This window comes from Rana temporaria, chromosome 8 (assembly GCF_905171775.1).
Source record: "Rana temporaria chromosome 8, aRanTem1.1, whole genome shotgun sequence".
Lineage (NCBI taxonomy): Eukaryota > Metazoa > Chordata > Amphibia > Anura > Ranidae > Rana > Rana temporaria.
In genome coordinates, this window is record NC_053496.1 from 226750 (window position 1) to 232749 (window position 6000).

Genomic DNA, 6000 nt, shown 5'->3' on the forward strand with positions numbered 1-6000 from the left:
AAAAGTGACAGCGGTGCCCTGACTGTGCAGTTTTGTGTTTGACTGATAGAGTTTTTCATATCGCAACTGTGTTGCTCACTGTTCTCCTTGCTGGAGGGGAAGCTGTGCCTAAGGACCTGCAGTGCAAGGATCTCCCTACTTCACCCAGCAGTTTTATACTGCCACCTACAGGAGGGTTGAACTGTGTTGCTCACTGTTCTCCTTGCTGGAGGGGACGCTGTACCTGAGGACCTGCAGTGCAAGGATCTCCCTGCTTCATCCAGTAGGTTATACTGCCACCTACAGGAGGGTTGACCTGTGCTGATCTCTGATCCCTTTGCTGGAGGGGGAAGCTGCACCTGAGGACCTGCAGTGCAAGGATCTCCCTGCTTCTGCTTCATCTAGCAGGGTATACTGCCACCTACAGGAGGGTTGAACTGTGCCACTCGCTGTTCTAACCTTGCTGGAGGGGACGCTGTACCTGAGGACCTGCAGTGCAAGGATCTCCCTGCTTAATCCAGTAGGTTATACTGCCACCTACAGGAGGGCTGAACTGTGTTGCTCACTGTTCTCCTTGCTGGAGGGGAAGCTGCACCTGAGAACCAGCAGTGCAAGGATCTCCCTGCTTCTGCTTCATCCAGCAGGTTGTACTGCCACCTACAGGAGGGTTGAAATGTGCAGCTCACTGTTCTTGCAGGATGGGAAGCTGTACCTGAGGACCTGCAGTGCAAGGATCTCCCTGCTGTATTCATTCTGTGGATCTGTGCTCCCCTACCCCCCTCTCCTGCTGCTTCTTGAATATTTCCCTACCGGTCATTGGGGGTGTGGGGGCTGCTCTGACATGAGGAGGCAAAGCCCTCTACCAAGATGGCCACCTCCACATAGAGACAGTGTAGAGCAAGGTATGGTAAATCGGTGACATGGGGGGGGGGGGGGGGTCAGCTGTCAGGAGACCACAGGCAACACTGGTGACTACTCCTTTGCTCTCTGTGAACCTTTTCCAAAATGAATGGTGCCGCTCTAGGGGATGCCAGGTCCTCATCTGCTGTCAGCCGCTAGGAGTGCAGGTCGTCCCATCTCCATGGATATCGATGCAAAGAAAGTCCCAAAAGCCACAAATCATAGCAAAACCCTGTGTGTAGAAAGTGGAAACAGCCCTAGCCTGGGCTCCGTCCAGGCCACTCCTCCAACGTGTTTCGCCCTGCCCATGGGACTTATTCATAAAGGTTAATCATGGGGATTTCCCATGATTAAGCCCCATGGGCGGGGCGAAATGCTTTGGGGGTGTGTGGCCTGGACTGAGGCTGTTTCCACTTTCTACACACAGAATGAAAAGTATGGACTGGGTTGGGTCAGGTGCAGGTACAAGAGAGCAGGTAGGTGTGCAGAACGGCAGAAACACTCCGCACAGGTCTCTGCTGCAGGGCTTTCCGTTTCATCTTATTACTCTGGAACCCATAACAGTTCATCTGTGACTTCAGAAACCTTCACGTCTCCCGATAATCACGAGCGAGTCTGTTGTGCGTGACGGATCGTTGGCTGCAGCACCTAGTAACGGCCAGTAGGTGGAGTTGTGATTTCGCAGTCTTTTCTCATCAGCAGCTGCTTTTGGTGGCTTCAGCATACGGAGAAGACAGCTGAGGCCCATTTATTAAAGCCATTGCAGTCCAGATTGCAGCTGTTTAGATTTTCTGGCGGGGGCTAAAAAAAAAATAATCAAATCGCACATCTGATTGCGGAGCTTGGCACTGCGCTTCTTCATCAGGTTACTGTAAACGAGCCTCGTTATCGCCCAGCAATCAGTCTCATCAGGAGCTGTCAGCTTCGCTTCCAGTGAGCTCTGCGTGTTCATTAAAGGAGATACGTCTACGGGTTCCGTCTGACCCCTTTGTACGAAATTCCCCCCTCCCCCTCCACAGATACATACCTGAAAATGCAAAAAGAAAGTAAGGCGCCTCTTATGTATCAAATGGAGCATTATGTATTCTAATCGTGTGCGTAAAATTGTATATATAGAGCGGTGACATCACTGAGGATGCAGCCTATCCAATCACTAGAGAGCGGTGACATCACTGAGAATGCAGCCTATCCAATCACTAGAGAGCGATGACATCACTGAGAATGTGTCCGTATTATTGGGTTGTCGGAGTTCTCTAGTGTCCGTATTATTGGGTTGTCGGAGTTCTCCAGTGTCCATATTATTGGGTTGTCGGAGTTCTCTAGTGTCCGTATTATTGGGTTGTCGGAGTTCTCTAGTGTCCGTATTATTGGGTTGTCGGAGTTCTCTAGTGTCCGTATTATTGGGTTGTCGGAGTTCTCCAGTGTCCGTATTATTGGGTTGTCGGAGCTCTCCAGTGTCCGTATTATTGGGTTGTCGGAGTTCTCTAGTGTCCGTATTATTGGGTTGTCGGAGTTCTCTAGTGTCCGTATTATTGGGTTGTCGGAGTTCTCTAGTGTCCGTATTATTGGGTTGTCGGAGTTCTCTAGTGTCCGTATTATTGGGTTGTCGGAGTTCTCTAGTGTCCGTATTATTGGGTTGTCGGAGTTCTCTAGTGTCCGTATTATTGGGTTGTCGGAGTTCTCCAGTGTCCGTATTATTGGGTTGTCGGAGTTCTCTAGTGTCCGTATTATTGGGTTGTCGGAGTTCTCTAGTGTCCGTATTATTGGGTTGTCGGAGTTCTCCAGTGTCCGTATTATTGGGTTGTCGGAGTTCTCTAGTGTCCGTATTATTGGGTTGTCGGAGTTCTCTAGTGTCCGTATTATTGGGTTGTCGGAGTTCTCTAGTGTCCGTATTATTGGGTTGTCGGTGTTCTCTAGTGTTCGTATTATTGGGTTGTCGGAGTTCTCTAGTGTCCGTATTATTGGGTTGTCGGAGTTCTCCTTTGTCCGTATTATTGGGTTGTCGGAGTTCTCTAGTGTCCGTATTATTGGGTTGTCGGAGTTCTCTAGTGTCCGTATTATTGGGTTGTCGGAGTTCTCCTTTGTCCGTATTATTGGGTTGTCGGAGTTCTCTAGTGTCCGTATTATTGGGTTGTCGGAGTTCTCTAGTGTCCGTATTATTGGGTTGTCGGAGTTCTCTAGTGTCCGTATTATTGGGTTGTCGGAGTTCTCCAGTGTCCGTATTTTTGGGTTGTCGGCGTTCTCCTTTGTCCGTATTATTGGGTTGTCGGAGTTCTCTAGTGTCCGTATTATTGGGTTGTCGGAGTTCTCTAGTGTCCGTATTATTGGGTTGTCGGAGTTCTCTAGTGTCCGTATTATTGGGTTGTCGGAGTTCTCCAGTGTCCGTATTTTTGGGTTGTCGGCGTTCTCCTTTGTCCGTATTATTGGGTTGTCGGAGTTCTCCTTTGTCCGTATTATTGGGTTGTCGGAGTTCTCTAGTGTCCGTATTATTGGGTTGTCGGAGTTCTCTAGTGTCCGTATTATTGGGTTGTCGGAGTTCTCTAGTGTCCGTATTATTGGGTTGTCGGAGTTCTCCAGTGTCCGTATTTTTGGGTTGTCGGCGTTCTCCTTTGTCCGTATTATTGGGTTGTCGGAGTTCTCTAGTGTCCGTATTATTGGGTTGTCGGAGTTCTCTAGTGTCCGTATTATTGGGTTGTCGGAGTTCTCTAGTGTCCGTATTATTGGGTTGTCGGAGTTCTCTAGTGTCCGTATTATTGGGTTGTCGGAGTTCTCCAGTGTCCATATTATTGGGTTGTCGGAGTTCTCTAGTGTCCGTATTATTGGGTTGTCGGAGTTCTCTAGTGTCCGTATTATTGGGTTGTCGGAGCTCTCCAGTGTCCGTATTATTGGGTTGTCGGAGTTCTCTAGTGTCCGTATTATTGGGTTGTCGGAGTTCTCTAGTGTCCGTATTATTGGGTTGTCGGAGTTCTCTAGTGTCCGTATTATTGGGTTGTCGGAGTTCTCTAGTGTCCGTATTATTGGGTTGTCGGTGTTCTCTAGTGTTCGTATTATTGGGTTGTCGGAGTTCTCTAGTGTCCGTATTATTGGGTTGTCGGAGTTCTCTAGTGTCCGTATTATTGGGTTGTCGGAGTTCTCTAGTGTCCGTATTATTGGGTTGTCGGAGTTCTCCAGTGTCCGTATTATTGGGTTGTCGGAGCTCTCCAGTGTCCGTATTATTGGGTTGTCGGAGTTCTCTAGTGTCCGTATTATTGGGTTGTCGGAGTTCTCTAGTGTCCGTATTATTGGGTTGTCGGAGTTCTCTAGTGTCCGTATTATTGGGTTGTCGGAGTTCTCTAGTGTCCGTATTATTGGGTTGTCGGAGTTCTCTAGTGTCCGTATTATTGGGTTGTCGGAGTTCTCTAGTGTCCGTATTATTGGGTTGTCGGAGTTCTCTAGTGTCCGTATTATTGGGTTGTCGGAGTTCTCCAGTGTCCATATTATTGGGTTGTCGGAGTTCTCTAGTGTCCGTATTATTGGGTTGTCGGAGTTCTCTAGTGTCCGTATTATTGGGTTGTCGGAGTTCTCCAGTGTCCGTATTATTGGGTTGTCGGAGTTCTCCAGTGTCCGTATTATTGGGTTGTCGGAGTTCTCTAGTGTCCGTATTATTGGGTTGTCGGAGTTCTCTAGTGTCCGTATTATTGGGTTGTCGGAGTTCTCTAGTGTCCGTATTATTGGGTTGTCGGTGTTCTCTAGTGTTCGTATTATTGGGTTGTCGGAGTTCTCTAGTGTCCGTATTATTGGGTTGTCGGAGTTCTCCTTTGTCCGTATTATTGGGTTGTCGGAGTTCTCTAGTGTCCGTATTATTGGGTTGTCGGAGTTCTCTAGTGTCCGTATTATTGGGTTGTCGGAGTTCTCTAGTGTCCGTATTATTGGGTTGTCGGAGTTCTCCTTTGTCCGTATTATTGGGTTGTCGGAGTTCTCTAGTGTCCGTATTATTGGGTTGTCGGAGTTCTCTAGTGTCCGTATTATTGGGTTGTCGGAGTTCTCTAGTGTCCGTATTATTGGGTTGTCGGAGTTCTCCAGTGTCCGTATTTTTGGGTTGTCAGAGTTCTCCGGTGTCCGTATTATTGGGTTGTCGGAGTTCTCTAGTGTCCGTATTATTGGGTTGTCGGTGTGTTTTCTGTGACGATCGATCGATCGATTTTCGGATGATTAGTAATTTTCTCTCTCCTTCTCTTTCAGCTGATTTAATGCACAAAAACGGGACAATTTGAAATCCCAACCGTTCCGAATATTCCCGAAGGGACCACTTCTTCCTCACGCCGCTCCATCATCTCCCTGACAACTCTCTTGTGCCCCTCCCCCTTCCTCGCTCCCCGTATTTTTTCCTCCTAGGTTTTTCCACGTCTGCACTTTTTTATTTTTATTTGCCGATTTACCTGAAAAGCATTGGACATCCCGGGAGCTTCTGTAAGGGAGGGGATGGGAGGTTCTGCGGGGGCGTATCCATGGGAAATGGTTTGTATGGGAAGGCGAGGGGAGGTAGAGGGGGAGGAATAGTCAGGTAGGGGTGGGGTGGGCGGGGGAGGGGGCGGGAGAGGGGGAGGGGTTAATATTTAAGTTAAGTAGTTTTTTCGATGTACATAGGCAGAGTTTCTGTGGCGGTTGGGTAGAGACGTTTCCGGTAGAGGTGACTGGAAGATAATCAGACGTTCCGTAAATTGGGAGATTTTTTTACAGTGTAAAGGAGGATTATCTGTTACTTTTCTAATCGTTCGCCCAACATGAGCCTGGGCGGCGTCACCGGGAGCCATCATGTATGAAATGTTCTGCGGAAGGATCTCATGTCAGGAGACACAATGACGGAACTATGCTGTACCTAGTAGGGGTGATGATAGTAGAACTTTTTTTTTTTTTTTTCTTTTTTTCTTTTTTTTTTTTGTTTCACAATGTTTAATATTACAACTGTAAAACTTAATAAAGGAGAATGTGTTCTGTTCTTCTGTCTCCATTTTTTATTTATTACTACTAGGGTTGTACCGATACTAGTATCGGTATCGGGACCGACTCCGAGTATTTGCGGGAGTACTTGTACTCCCGCAAATACCCCCGATACCGAAATAGAATACCCCCCCCCCCCCC

General features: G+C 47.9%; 1 protein-coding gene across 2 annotated transcripts in view; it reads left to right on the forward strand.

The window, feature by feature from the left end:
• LOC120946600 (myeloid leukemia factor 2-like) overlaps positions 1–5320 on the forward strand; it is a 54654-nt gene extending 49334 nt beyond the window's left edge. For both annotated transcript variants that reach the window (XM_040361155.1, XM_040361154.1), the window contains one exon: positions 5101–5320. The gene's annotated coding sequence lies outside the window, so the exon portion shown is untranslated. The remainder of the gene's footprint in view (positions 1–5100) is intronic.
• Positions 5321–6000: the final 680 nt, after the last annotated feature.